Source organism: Hermetia illucens, chromosome 2 (genome assembly GCF_905115235.1).
Source record: "Hermetia illucens chromosome 2, iHerIll2.2.curated.20191125, whole genome shotgun sequence".
NCBI classification, from domain to species: domain Eukaryota; kingdom Metazoa; phylum Arthropoda; class Insecta; order Diptera; family Stratiomyidae; genus Hermetia; species Hermetia illucens.
Window position 1 is genome coordinate 113555702 of NC_051850.1, and position 15856 is coordinate 113571557.

At 40.8% G+C, this 15856-nt stretch overlaps 1 protein-coding gene across 1 annotated transcript in view; it reads left to right on the forward strand.

Moving 5' to 3' along the window:
* The first annotated feature begins 12384 nt into the window (after positions 1-12384).
* Positions 12385-15856, forward strand: part of LOC119649018 — a 96290-nt gene continuing 92818 nt past the window's right edge. The window contains exon 1 of the mRNA XM_038050971.1: positions 12385-12682. The gene's annotated coding sequence lies outside the window, so the exon portion shown is untranslated. The remainder of the gene's footprint in view (positions 12683-15856) is intronic.

Genomic DNA, 15856 nt, shown 5'->3' on the forward strand with positions numbered 1-15856 from the left:
AACGATGAAATCTCCCGTTCGTTACAATTGATCCAGTACATGTGCTGATGGTATGACAACAGATTTTTGACAGCGGCACCTACTTCTTAAAATAGTCTTTCCTTTCTGAAAAGTATAGAATAGAAACTTCTCTCTCTATGGCTAAAACAACAATTCCCGAAGCCTATTTGGTCAAATGCAATCCGTGAATTAAATCGTTTAGTTCAAGCTACAAAAAAATGTTTACTTTCGAACTAATAACTAATGGAAATAATGGAGTGAGAAACGAAATAATAATTTCGAAAAATGCATTTAGGAGAATTTCTGATTTCCTGTAAAAAGTGCATACAAAATAATCATTAAGGGTTAAGCAACAGTGCCATCGTATCTTTGTATCGTCTTGCGGAGCCCTTCTCGAGTAAAATATTATTCACTTATAGAGGACGCAGATGCAGTGTGTTGATTTTCTACGATTCTATGCAAAGCTCAGATATCGAAGTGTTAATACCTTGCTCTCGTTAATGATAGGAGGTTTTAATTATTTTAATCAGATTTTTAAATCCTGCGAATTTTACCACCTCATTCCTGATTGCATAGGACTTGAATATTGACTGAACTTACAACATTGTTATATTGTTAGATTGATCGAGTTTGCCCCATTATGGGGGTAATTTGTCTCTGTAAATCAAATTCTGACTAACCGTGTTACATGGGTCTCGAGTTCCCCGGCTCCATGCGTGCGGTTGAGTTGCTATTTTTTATTTTCTGAAATTGGTTTCTATAAGCTTTTACCGATTTAAAATCGGTCGTGGTGCAACCATAAGGTGCCATAAATCAAGGCAGCTTAAGTTCCTACACGGCGTGAAAGAGACTGAAGTAACCAAAAGGACCCTACCACATTCCCGAGCCTGGCGAGACACTTCAGCGGAGCTACCCTTTTCTCGTTTGGGGTAACTCTGTCCACTTGGTTGACTAAGGTGAATACGACTGATCCCAAATACTTTCGCTTATTGTATCTTATTCCCTTATTCGATTATTCAAAAGCTATCTATCGATGGATTTAATTTTCAATGAGACGGTCTCATTGACATTACACCTATTGTATGTAATTAATAAGCCTACAAAAGTGGGACAGAACAAAGGTAAAAAAAACATCCATGACTAACAGTGATTCCAAACCGAGGGATCATCATCAAAAAGCTGACGCTTAATTGAATTGACTATTGCGCTGTTTGGCTAGCAGCCATATTAGTTTTTCCTTGCCAAATAAAAGAACCGCAAAAGGACACTGCACCAAAAAGCAGCACGACTGGAAATTGGGTGTCAGCAACATGTCACAAACTTAACGTAAAATCAAATCTGGAGGAAATATGCAGATTAACTAGAGAAACTAAAGAGATAAAAATTATATCTTTTGTTTATGTGTGGAAATGATGGGCTAGAGCTGTGATCTCCATGCCTTCGCCATTTGTTTGCAGCAAATGTTATGTGTCAGGATAGCTGAGTGGTTACAGTGCAAGGCTGTCGTACGGTGGCAGTGGGATTTGTATTGTGATTTGACGTTGGATACCAGTCGACTTAGCTGTGAATGAGTATCTCAATCAAATCAGGATAACAATCTCGGGCGAGCGCAATGCTGACCACATTACCTCCTACAGGGTATTGTAATTCTGTAGTGTACCGTTACGGTCTTGAATGCAGTGCTCTTACACACTTCAACGCCCTGATCCAATAAGGATCCAGTAAGGATTTACTTGCAGTAAAAAGATCTATGAGGCAAAATTGGCAGAGTCACACTCTTCAAGGAGTAAAAGGGTCTTTTTGTCAATTTGTAACAAAAGACCTAACTTCAACGCTTATTAAAAGCCTAACAATAGAAAGGAGTGGCGTCCAACAGCGCCATCTTTTAAGGTGGAAGTGCTGATTTATTCCAAGTGTACACTTGGTATTTATGCCGGTACAAGCGAGGCCGGTCTAGTACCTCCGCAAGGTTGTTGAGAGGGGGGGGGGGGGAGAGGATACTTCACGCCGAATAGAACTAAGGTTATCAACTGCGGTCAATATTTCAATCAAGTAATGACTTCAGAGCTTTCACCTACTACATTCGGGACCACCAAATAAGATTGAGAAGAGAGTTTCTCGAAGCCTCGAGTCAACTTGATCTTGACTCAGTGTGTCGTTAGTAATAAGAAGGCTGGCAGGCTGACTTCACAATAATGGTACCAGGACCATTATTTTGCAGGTTTTTGTGTGTTAGAATACCCCATTCAAGACCGTAACGGTACACTACAGTACACTGTAGGAGGCAATGTAGTCAGCATTGCGTTCACCTGAGATTATTACCTAGATTTGATTCAAGTACACATTTACAGCTGAGTCGACTGGCATCCGACATACAGTCATCGTAACATATCCCACTGCTACCTGCGGGAATTGAGTCGCGAACTGCCGCTACGACAGCCCAGCAATCTAACCACTTGAGCCAAGCGGACACATGGCTTTTATGGTTTTGTGCCTCTCTGTCTATTATACGCATTTTTCTTAGAAACGGTACTGAATGACACCAAATTTGTTGGAAGAGTTACATTGTATTGTTACATTGTGTAAGGAGATTCCATTTATTTCCAAAGGGGGTGTAAAATTATAAAATGGTTACGTGGGGTGAAAGGTCTGAAAGTTCTCGATTAGTATTTTTCAAATCTGGTCTTGGTTCTGATATTTCATGCGCAAGGGAAAAGGGCGTGGATTGGAAGATGATCGTTTCTTTCACGGAAGCAGCGCCGGAAGATATCCAACCAAGAAGTCTGAAAAAATCATCCTCCATACTGACATCTGTTCAATTAAAGTTAATAATAGTATATTACTGTAATTTTTAGTAATTGATGGCAAAACCCTCTTGAGTTCACACTAGAACCGTGACATGCCGTACTACAGACTATAATGCAAAGCATGATCCTACCAAATTTGGTTGAAATCGCACTATTACTAGCAAAGTTATAATAGGTCAAAGCTGTCACATTAGTGCAAATTTTTGGACTTTAAATGTCAGTAGCACGTGAAAGTGAGTACAGACATAATACATTCATATACATTTCGTACTAGGCACTAACCTGGCAAATGACCCCCCAAATGTTTCTATATAAGAAATATACAAAATCTTTCATATCTGATGCGTCTAGATTCTGGCCAATATACTGGAAAAAAATCCGAAATAACTAGTAGCTATTACTGCAGCGACAACGCAAATGTGATATCCTACGTAGAAGCGAAGTTTCTAAGATGGCCGAAGTTTGAAGTGGAGTTCACTAAGATTCCCATTTTGCTATTGCCGAAATAATGAGAGGTCAATGGGGTTTGTTATCTTTTGTCAAATACCTCGGTTATGATTAGTGATAGAGGCTTATAATGTTACATACATCTTGTCTCTGAGGACTAACACGAAAATGTATACCTTTGATTCTCTAAATCGTGAGAAGCGTCAAAAAGCTCTCTTTTTTTATCTACGAGCATCCCTAGCCTTTTGCCTTGCATCTAAAACTTCAATCTTACACTACTCATTTTTAAGGTTTTGTATAAACACAAAACCTTATTAAAATCGGTTTACCGTCTGTCTGTCTGTCTGTCTGTCTTTTTTTTTTCCAGCGTTGGAAGGTGGAAAGGTTCAAAACCTACTGCTGGCTCCTGCCACGCAGTTATGTGAGACTTCTACTCACTAAAACCACCTCTTTCTCATTCCACTCTCTCCACGGAACTCCTATCAAGTATTGCATCGCGGGGCTGGATCAGCTTTTAACTGCGGCTCATTATGGTTCTCTCCCTTCCTTGTTTTCGTCGTAGTTCTTCCTGCCTAAGCTGCTGGTGAATAGCTTGCAGTTCCCTTACAACCTGGTTCCAGGCATCCGTTGACTCCAGCATAAACTCCACAATGTTTTCGGTTGTTAAACGCCTGTCTGCTTCCATTCTTGTTTGGTGCGCGGTGTACCTGGGGCAATCAAATATGACATGCTCCGCATTCTCAGCCACGTTACCACATCTTGGGCAGCATGGTGATTCGTCGTGACCAAATCGATGTAAATAAGCACGATAACCTCCATGTCCACTCAAGAATTGTGTTAACACGTAGCTTAATTCCCCATGGTTTCGTTCAAACCATCTCCGAATATCCGCAATGATGCGGTATGTCCAACGACCAGTTTGGGACTCGTCCTATCGCTTTTGCCACCGTTCGATAGATTCCCACCGTGCCAGCTGCCGTCGAAATGCGCTAGACTCTCCAGCTGCATACGTTTTGTCGTAGAGTCGCCGACTTTCCTTCGCCAAGATGTCTATGGGGAGCATCCCTGCTAGTACATATGATGCTTCTCCTGATGTTGTCCGATATGCACTGCATACCCGGAGTGCACTTAACCGATACGCAATTCCCAATTTTCGGCAGTTCACTTTGTTATTCAGAGCAGTTGCCCAAACTGGAGCTGCGTAGAGTAGCACGGAGCTGACTACCCTGGAGAACAGAAGACGTCGACTTTGTCTTGGCCCACCAATGTTCGGTAGTATCCTCGAGATCGTTGTAGCGATGGAAGACGCTTTAGTTGCGGCGTACTCAATGTGTCTTTTGAAGTTGAGTCTTCTGTCAATAATTACTCCCAAGTATTTGAGCGATGGTTGGGAGTCAATTGTTTTTCCGCCAACTTTGATTTTCACAGTTGTGTTCTTTCTTCTCTTGCTAATGAGAACTACTTCTGTTTGATGCTCGGCAAGTGAAAGGCCAGAATTTCTCAACCAGGAATTGATCTCCCATATCGGTTCATTTGCATAGATCTCGATCTCGTCTTGGTGCTTTGCGACCACCGTTATTCCGATATCATCGGCGAAGCCAATAGTTGTCACGTTGTCCGGTAGGCGTAGCGTCAACACTCCATCGTACATAACTAGCCACAGCGAGGGACCCAGGACAGAATCCTGTGGCACTCCGCAAGTTGTCGGGAATATTTTTAGCCCATCGTCCGAGTCGCAGTAAAGTCTTCTCCCAAGGAGAAACTCGACCACAATGCGTACAATGTACTTCGGGGCCTGTATCTTGTCGAGTGCCTCGATGATTTTTTTCCATTTTGCACTATCGAACGCATTTTTTACATCGAGGGTTATTACTGCACAGCATTTTCCTTCTTCTATTGCAGCCTGAGCCAAGCCAGTCAGCATGCTGATTGCGTCGACAGTTGATTTTGCCTTACGAAATCCGAATTGTTTGTCGGAAAGGCCTCCCTCTTTTTCCGCAACAGCGAGCAGTTTGTTATATATTACTCGATCAAATAGTTTGCCAATGGTATTGACCAGACATATCGGCCTATATGAGGGGGGGTCACCCAATGGTTTACCTGCCTTCGGAATGAGTATTAGCTTTTGTACCTTCCATTGCTCGGGGAATTCTCCTTCCCTAAGGCATGCCGTGAAAACTTGGGCAAACATACCTGGTGCTGTCCTGGCGGCTACCTTCAGGGCAATGTTAGGGATTCCATCCGGTCCTGGAGTCTTTTTTTCAATCAATCTTTTTGCTGCGTCTAGAACCTCCTCATTTACCACATTCGGAACTTCGTCGGAATTTACCTGTACTGCAGGCAGACTTGTACTATTCAGATCTACTGGGAATAGAGTGTTCACTATATTCTGCAACAACTCTGGGCAAGTAATCGGTGGGGAGCGCTCGCCTTTTAGCGAAATTTGAAAGCCTCGAGATTGCACCCAGATCAGGCATTGGATAGAGCCAAATGGCGAAGCCGATCACGACGAGCCGACCCCGCTTGTGAACGGGACAAAGGCTGAAGAAAAAGAAGAAGAAGAAGATCACCGACCTATATGCGCCACCTCATGGGTCAGAATCAGCTTCAATACACATCCGCTTGAAATGTTCGGATTTGCTCCTTGCGATAGCTACTAGCAATTTTTTCCTCGCATTTTTATATTGCACGTGTAGCTCCTCGAACTCAGGTCGGTTTCTTCTGCGCTGGGAGCGTCTCCTAGCTTTGAGACACAGTCTGTCTTTTTTTTTGTTGAGGAGGTGGAAATCTTCAAAAAGACACTGGTCTGGACACACCAGCGTGTGGGAATTTTACCCACTAAAACCACCCCCGACTCCCTCCCTGCCCCGCGGAACCACCGTAAGGTATTACATCACGGGGCGGAGTCAGCTCACTCTAGCTTTGTCACCTTTCTTCTATACGCGGCGCACGTGACCGCGTTTTTCTCCTCTCCTCTGCTTTTCGCAGTTTATTTTGGATAGATGCACTGTCTGTCTGTCTGTCTGTCTGTCCGTCACACGCATTTTTCTCGGAAACGGTTATAGCGATTGACACCAAATTTGGTAGAAAGATGGGAACTGTGAACGCTCACGCATACAGTGAGTTACATCCTTTTACGTCGAATTTAAGGGGGGGTCCCGATACATGCAAAAGGGGGGTGTAAATTTTTTTTGCATCAAATATACTCATGTGGGGTATCAAATTAAAGGGCTCGGTTAGTACTTTTCGAAACCGGTCTTAGTTTTGACATCTGTTGAAAAGGTAGGGAGTGCCGGGGGTTGAAAGTGACCATTCCTTTAAGGGCGCCATTCTCAGAAACTACCAAACCGAAAAATCTGAAAAAAATCAGGAGCTTGCCAATATAGGGTGCCTGTGCTCCGAAATACCTTCCATACTGATATCTGTACAAATAAAGTTAATAATAGTATATTACCATAATTTTTAGTAATTGGCTGCAAAACCCCCCTTAAGTTCATGTTAGCACCATGAAATTTCGCAATAGGGTATAACATAGAGCATGATCTCACCCAGTTTGGTCGAAATAGCACTATTTTTAACAAAGTTATAATACGTCAAAGATGTCGCTTCCTTGCAATTTCAAGATTATGAATGTCAATATCATCCGAAAGTGGATATTCTCACATAATATTGTATATGCATTTATTACGTGCTACGTACTAAGAAATACACAAAACCTTTCGTACCTGAAGCGCCCAGCTTCCGGTTTCCCGACTTGTTTTCTGAACTGCAGCACATCCAACCGAACTTCAGAAAGTGACGAGCTGTAGAATGTCACCCAGCATTGCGAAGTGTTCACTGTTTTCCCAGTTCACTGAGGATCCCTATCTTTTCACCGACCTGCTTCCAAGTTTTCAGACACTTATAGATGTATTTTTTTCCCACTGCATTGTATGTTTTCAATTCTCTTTCCTCCAGCTTCTTAATTCCGCCACTCTTGACCCACACCCACCATTAATATTCAGGACAAAAACAGACTTTAAAAGACCGTTCCCATCCCAAATCTATGAATATTAAGCGATCTATGTATGATATTTATAAAAGTACATCTGAATGAAACTGTATTTGGAGGAAGTACTGCATTATTGAATTGAATTATTATTTCTGTATTTCCAGTATAGATAATAAATAAAATAATCCCGAAACATATTGGAGATCATCTTGAAAGTTGATGGATCATGGAGGTGAGAGTAGTGAAAGTTAAATACGAGTGTTTGTACCCTCACGTTAATGGCACAGGTTTATAATATACAACTTGTAGGCGCAATATTCATACCAGGGTTGCGAGGTCCATCAAATACGTCTAGTGCTACTGCTCTAGAGATACTCCCTGTTCAGACTATCGAAAGTTTTTTCGAAATCAATGAAGAGCAGGTGCAGCGAAGATCTTAATTCCGTACACTGTAACAAAATGATTAAAATGATGTGGTCAATGTAGGAGGATCCGGAGCTGGCTGTTCTCTGCCGACCAAGCTTTCGAGATGTTCTTTGATGTATTCCAAGATTAAATCATCCTCTATTTTGGTGACGGCAGAGATCACGCAGGTACCCCTACAATTGCTACACTATGAACGGGTGTCCTTCTTTGGAATCTTAGCGATGAACCCCTTGTTCTAAGTAAGGGATACGTACTCATGCTTCTTTTCTACGTCCACGTTCTGTGGAATAGTAGATCTATGCGAGCCATTGGTTTTGGCCAAATTGCTTTGCATCTAACAAAGTAGGCAAGAAAAATCGAACCAAAGATTAAGCCTGGGAAACAAAAACGCTCAGTTATGAGGAGTTATAGTTGATGTCAGTCGAAACCAGCGCCAGGAGACCTCTTATTTTACGACTTGTACGATTTGTATAGCACTCTGGACGCAAAAGTGTTATTACCAAACCTCCCCGTTGATTATTTGCAACTTTCACAGTAAATAGATAGCTTAATTGTTGACTTTTCTGCTTCCATTCCAGGCAAAAAGAATTCGCTAATTTGGCATCACAAGTAAGTCAGTAAAGTATAAGTTCGCAAGAAGCACACGGATCTATTTTCATGACAACAGTATCAACAACAGTTCCAACAGTATTTCAAACTAATATTAGACAATTTTTCAAATATGATATGAAATTATCATGATCTGTAAAACCCTAGCATAATGAAAGTTAGAAAATGCTCTAAGTTAAAACTCAGTGACACCAACAACTTCTTCATGGAAAACCTTCTAAACTTTCTATATACATATGCGGTTGCTACTTCCCCTTGCTGGGGTATAGCACGTCAACCATACCTACGGCCCGTCGCTCGCGGTTACCTGAAATGCACTTCAGCTCCTCACGACTTCCCGAGACGCTCCCACTGGTCGGCCATTCTACAGCCAGCAATAGAATTGTCCCACCTCTTTAATGTGTGAGCTATTCCTGTGCCACTTTTGACTTCCGATGACGTTGTGTAAGGGTACCAGTTCTTTGTTTTTAATCATTTCAGGCCAGCGTACCCCGGAAATATGGTGCAGACAATAGTGGAGCCTTTGAGTTCCAGGGTGCTACTCCTACATAACAATACTACAATACAAAACAACTTGATCTTGACGTTGAAATAACTGCCTTTCCAGATTTTAAACAAGGCTGTGAAAGCGGATCTATCGTTTTTAATGCCTGATGCAGCATTCAGTTTCTTGTCACTGTTGGCAGAAACCACGCTTCCCACTGCCCATTAATGTGTGTATAGAAAGAGTGCGATGTCCTGTTAGGCTCAAAACCTTGGTTGTTTTGGTATTTATTTTCAATCCAACTCTACCTGCCTCTCCTTGCAAATGAACAGCCATTAGGTCGCGGTTAATAATCCGGTGAGAGAGCAAATGGATGCCGTGTAGTCGAGGTGTTTGAGGATAAATGTCATAGTCCATGGAACTAATAATATAATAATATCGGTGACAAGATCCAACCCTGGAGGACTCCGCTTTGAACCTCAGAGTTCGAGCTGTTCTTTGATCCATCCCAGGATTATTTCGTACATTGCTTTTACGACAGCACGGAGCACGCAGATATGTCTTCAATTGTCCCACTCTGAACGGGTGCCCTTTTTTCGATCTTGACAGTCATCCCAAGCTTTTCTTACGAGTGGAAGTAGCAAATCTGCAGCAACTGGATTTACAGTGATAAAAAACTCTGCGGACACCGACAAGCCTAGCGGCTTTATACGGTCTGAGTGGAATGAAGACCTAAATGATTTCTCTTCTGCTTGGTGGAACAGTCCGTATCCGCATCCGCATCTGCCACCCGAGTAGCAAAATAGCTCTCCCACTGTCGAGCGATCATACAAGCGATCGATGTTGAACTTGTAAGTCGCAACTCTCGAAATCTGTGAGACGCAATACGTAAGAGGCCATCAGATGATCCCTTTCGTGGCCGACGTCCGCGCCACTCTTGTTTCGTACCTCCAAGAAGCAACTCCTAAATCCACTGGTTATCGCAAAGTGATTGATTTGGTTACTACGCCGGTCAGTTTAACTGATTTTATGGCGGGCTTTCTGCTCGAACAATGTGCCACGAATGACGAGGTAGTGGAAATCGCAAACCTCGCACCGTTATCATTGCGGTCTTCAAGACCAGTTTCTTCTTCACATATCCGAACAAGGGTGTTATCGGAGCCTACCCTGGCATTCAGATCATCCATCATGATCACAATGTCATCTTTATCACGTTTTTTCTGAATGCATTCATTCGTAGAAAGCATCCTTCTGTACTATATCGGAAATCTTCATTTGTGCATAGCAATGTACAATTGTGCTTCCAAGTGAAAGAGCGCGCTTTGCAATAATCGCCAGAAATAATCTGACACCGAATTTGCGTCTGCCATCACTCGTCTTTGCAAAGTACAAAAGCTCATTGCCGCAAGAGGAAGAGAAGCCAGAAAGTCCTGCTTATATTGTTGCGATTCTCGCTAGAATTGGAGAAAAGATATCGTTGTCGAGGAGCATGCGCACATTCTAGAAACCAGTCATTGTCCGTTTTCGACAGCCAAAAGAACTTGGCCTGGGGTCAGTTCCTATCTGGGGGGCGCTGTTAACGTTTCAGTAGTACAGGGTGCGGCAGCATAACTTCCTTTTTTAAAATGCGCGCCACTCAGTTAGTTGATGTCATAGCGGAGCGCTAGTGGTCTCGTTCAAGAGGGGATACTGTAAAGTTTTGTCCCGACACGGTTCAGTCGCCATCATGTGTTGGAATAGTGAGGAGCGTGCCTTTGCCATTGAGGTTTACTTTGCAAGCAGATGTTCGGTTATTGCAACACAGCGTGTATTTCGGAATCGCTTTAATTTAGCCCCGTTGGCTCACGTCCCAGACCGCCAATCAATTGTTACATGGGTCACTAGATTCAGAAAAACTGCAAGTGCGACAAAAGGAAGAACTGGAGTCCCTCGGCCCGTTAGATCACCTGGGAACATTGAAGCAGTGAGAGCGTCAATGTTGCGATCGCCACGGCGTTCTGCGCACAAACGCGCATCTGCCCTTGGACTATCCGATCGTTCTGTGAGAAGAATTCTTTGTAATGATCTTCATTTTCATCCCTATAAGATGGCGATAGTGCAGGAACTTTCAGAACGTGACTTCAATTCTCGGATGAACGCATGGGAGCTTCTTCTTGATGTCGTTCCCGAGGGTGCTATTGTTTTTTTTAGCGATGAAGCCTATTTTCATTTGTTTGGGTCGGTTAACAAACAAAACATGCGCTACTGGGCTGACACCAACCCTCGAGAATTGCATCAAAAGTCTTTGCATTCACCCAAAGTCACAGTGTGGTATGCAATTTCCTCAGCTGGAATTATTGGTCCCTGGTTTTTTGAGGAAAATGAGGTTACAGTGACAGTGAATTCGGACCGGTATGTAAACATGCTACAGAATTTTTTTTTTCCCCACGGCTAGAAAATTTGGATTTGGAGGACACTTGGTTCCAACAAGACGGTGCAGCAGCACACACTGCAAGAGCATCGATGGCTGTTTTGAGGGAACCCTTTCCAGAGCGCCTTATCTCAATTAGAGGCGATTTGGAATGGGCGGCACGCTCTCCCGATCTGTCCCCTTGTGATTTTTTTCTATGGGGATTTTTGAAATCCCGTGTTTATGTGAACCGTCCAAGAACCCTACAAGATTTGAAGACCAACATCCAAGAAGAAATTGCCAACATAACACCTGCTATGCTAACAAGAGTCATGACAAACGCCAGAAATCGGTTTACGCAACGTATGGAGAATGGGGGACGTCACCTAACAGATTTGATCTTCAAAACAATGTAAATAAAAACTTTAGACATGTACCTACATTATAAAAAATAAATAAATATTTTCCGATGCATACAATAGTTTTTATTGAGTTTTGAAAAAAGGAAGTTATGCTGCCGCACCCTGTAGTAAAATTTCAAAAATTGGAGGTGCCTAGCCCACAAATTTATATCCCTTTTAGTCGCCTTTGAGAGTATCCTTAAGTGCCAACTAACAAGGCAAAACTTTCCAGTTTTTTGATTTTCGGTTTTTTGGATTCGCATTTTTCTTGGCGATACCATTACAAATATTATTAAATGGCAGCGGAAATTGTCTTGAATGATTTTTAAAGGAAGAAGCTTCTAAAAAGTCACCCTAAACTTAATTTTATAAGGTAAGGTGTTATCTAAGGAATATGATGGATTACATAATTTTATTGTCTGAAATTAGATTCGTTGCAATTACAAAGAATTGTTGATTAATATTGAGTATATCCGTTTTTATGTTTCCCAATACACATTTACAAATAATAATTTTCGAAGCAGCTTTTGCAAATAAAAATTTACGCGTTGCTTGCTTAACTTTAGATAGGACCCATTCAAAAACAGTTTTTAATTTGATTTAAAATATTCTAATTTTAATTACTTCGCAAATCGAAGCACCGCAAACTGATAATATTTTCTTTCCTCTGAACATCAAACAGACATCTATTTACCAGCCGTAGTGTACCCATATCTTACTACTTTCTTCAGCATTCGCTGCAGCACGGAGACGTGACTTCAAAGCCAACATTTCTTCGGGGGAACATGCTCCAAGTCCATGCAGATAACTTACATCTTCATGGTCACCTGCTCTTCAGTTTACCTGTGAGACCGTTTTGGATCGGTTCGTTCCAAGCATTTCTCCGGCGCGTCTTATCAGTTTGTCTTTCGCAACAATCCAACGCGAACGAATATTTACCCGAACAATTACTGTATTCTTACTAACAATTCGAGCAATTGTCGTCTGTGAACTTGTTATGAAGTGAACCTGGACGAAACAGGAAGTGTGAGTTGAAAAGTGTGTGAAAACGAAATTTTTGCAGAAAAGAAAATTTCACACCTGGAATTTATTGAGTCACTCCCGGTTACTTGATTATTTGCATTGCTGGTAAGCTAACTGCAATATTTTCAACAATTTGGCCATTTTTTCTGAATGAGATGGTAATAATTTTGCTAGAGGTTTTTGGGTTAATTGGAATTCACTTAACTTTTGGACTCTGCGAAATACGTGGTTAGTCTTTCTGTTCTGGATATAATAAATTTATCGACCGTTGAAAAATACAAAAAGACGAATTTCCTGACGTACATTCATAACATTTTCGGTTACACACTTGGCAATGTGCGAATAACCTCGTTTTCTCTGCTTGCAACTTTCTTGAGAGATCTTTCATTGCTGAAGTGATGCCAAAGTCTGGATTGTTTGAGCTGACAAACCAAAGTAGCCTCTCGTGTAAGGTGTAAGTAAGCAGCAGAAACTGCATATGAGGAGGTAAAGAAGAAATTTGCCTTTTAAACCTGCTCTGTTTATTAAGCTGACGCAGTTGAGGCCGAAATCGGCTGGGCACAAGTAAAGGTGTACTTGCAAACCTGAAAAACAGCAATGTGCACTTAAGATACTTGTTATTGTATAACTATGCGTATTTTAAGGTTTATCACCTTTTCAGCGTAAACTTTGAAGCAAAGCGGACCTAAGGTTCAGCTACTCATATTCGTTTTATTAAACTCTTCAAAAAAATATTTCGTTTGCAAATATGGACTAAACTAAACCGTTTCCAAAATACTTTAATGTTTCATTATCTGATGTAAAAGTTGAATATTTTAATAAAGAAACTCTTTCACGGTTAGAAGTTACAAGATTCATGATACACCACCAATAATGATGGGTTTATACAAACCAACCTTTATTATTTCTGAGATATCTTGGGCTTACCCAACCGAAATAGTTTTATTATAAGTTTTCCGTTTCAAACTAAACAAAGCGGAAGAAAGGCTGACACCTTTAATAATTCGAACTTGACACTAGGAAGGAAAAAAATTATCGAAAGATTTAACAACGAAACCGATAATAATTCGGTCTGCAGCTACTTTGATAATTTGATTATTCCTGCTTATAAGATTACAAATATTTTTTGTTGGATTATCTGGATCTGTTGAGATTTCAATGATTATTTGATTTAAACTTTGTTGTCTATGAGTGCTTTTTTGAAGTGTTTGTTTGTGTTTTTTCGCGTCTTCGTGTTTTTTTATGTTTAAACTCAATTATGTGCGGTTCTTATTTAATCAGGAAAATTTTAGGATAGTAAAATTTAGTTGTGGACGATTGCTTTCATAGCAATTCAGAAACCAGGCTTTTCTGTTTTTTTGCCTGTTGTTTCCTCGCAGAATTATTAGGCACGATAGGTACCTCACTCGGTTCTTTACATTCTCCTGCAAATTTTCTATCACTCTTCCTTCTGTAGTTTGAAGTGGCGGCCATGTGAATAAACTAGAAAGGGCTACTATCGCCTCCCGGTATTGTAGTATATAGCGTATTTTTGTTGATTTCTGAAAATGGGCAAATAAGTAGTGGTGTTTATTGAAGTCTATCATGTTCCACAGGAAATTGCTAACTATTGATGCGTTTACTTCTGATTAATGATACTTGTATAATTCTCCTAAATTAATTTATATTTTTTCAAAAAATCTGAAATTATTTATTACATTTCGTAGAACTATAAGATTGCTTAGTGGCTCAGTGACTATTTTTTGGATACGACATTACTGACAGTTAATAGTGTGTGCAAGTGTGTTATTGAAGCGTTTCGTTGCTTGCCCATGAATCAGGGGAGAATTCACAAGATGGACAATCTTAAAATTGATTAAGAACGCGGCATATTTCATTGCGAGGACAAGAGAAATTTGCTTTACTGCTTGCTTGTCCTCATCTTGGATGAACGACCGCCTCCTCGGTCTTCGGAGCCTGAGCAGCGTGTAATTTACAATTCAGTAAACACTAAATACTCGGATCTGTTTCGAGGGTTTTCGAAATCGTTTACTTTGCTACTTTTAAGTAGGCGCTTACTTGGGGCACTGATGATTTCAAATTTTAGTTTTTACGACGACAAATTATTGCTGTATTTCATTGTCCATTCGCCGTCCACCCTCATTGTGCCTAAAATTCTCCTTAAAACTCGGCATTCGAAAGAATTGATTTTCTACTCTATGGTCTGGTTCTCCATCCAAGTTTCGGTGCCATAACACAGGACCGGATGAATCAAGGTTTCATCTATTGTCAACTTTGTTCCTCTGTTCGTATTTTAATTTTTTAGAGTTGGCAGTAGAGGATAAAACTTTTTTTTGGCAAGAATGATCCGCGTATTTATTTTCCCTATTTCGTTGTTCTCGTTTATGAGAGTTGTGCCTAAATACACAAAACTGTCTAAATGTTCAAAGTTTTAATCGTTTTGTCTAATTGCCGTCGTTCCTCCGTTTTGTGCTCTGTTTTTGGTTTTTGTGCCGTTTACTTTTAAGGCAACTTGCTTCGCTATGTCCTTGAGCTTTACTAGGGCTCTCCTTCGATCCTGCTAACACTATCTCGGGTGATTTGTAGATAAGTATTTCAATGAGATCCAATGCGTATCTTTATTTATATACCGAAGCATTTTGTTAGTTGGCTTCGTTGCTTTACTTGGCTCTTTAGCTGTCATTCTAGTAATTCTAATTGGCATTCTTGGACCTTCAAGTCAGACAATATTTTGCGCAGTACCGATCGATCGATACCTTCATGTGCCTGTTTGAAGTCTACTAAAATTTGAAGAAGATCAACTTTATATCCTCAACATTTCTGCAGTATCTGCTTTACTAAAAATATCTGATCAACTGTTGACCTTTCATATTGAAATTCCCTCTGGTATTCCCTAAAAATACTTTTTGAGAAGGGTTCGTGTCTTACTTTGATTATTTTTGACAACAATTTGCAACATACACATACTTCTAAGAGAACTAGAAGAGTTTGGCATCCTTTCATACAATAGATAGGACAAATTATACTTTTCGGTATTTCAAAGGTTTTGTGTAAAACAAAATTTTATAAGAAGCGGCTTACTGTCTGTCCGTCTGTCTGCCATACGGACTTTTCTCAAAAATAGTTGTATAGATTAACACAAAATTTGTTGGGAAGGTGGTACTATGAACGCCCACACATGCGGTGAGTTTCGCAGGTCATTCTATGTGGAAGTTAGAACCATGAATTTTGCCGCTTCAGCGCAAATTCTAAAACTTTGAATGTCAGTATCACGCTAAA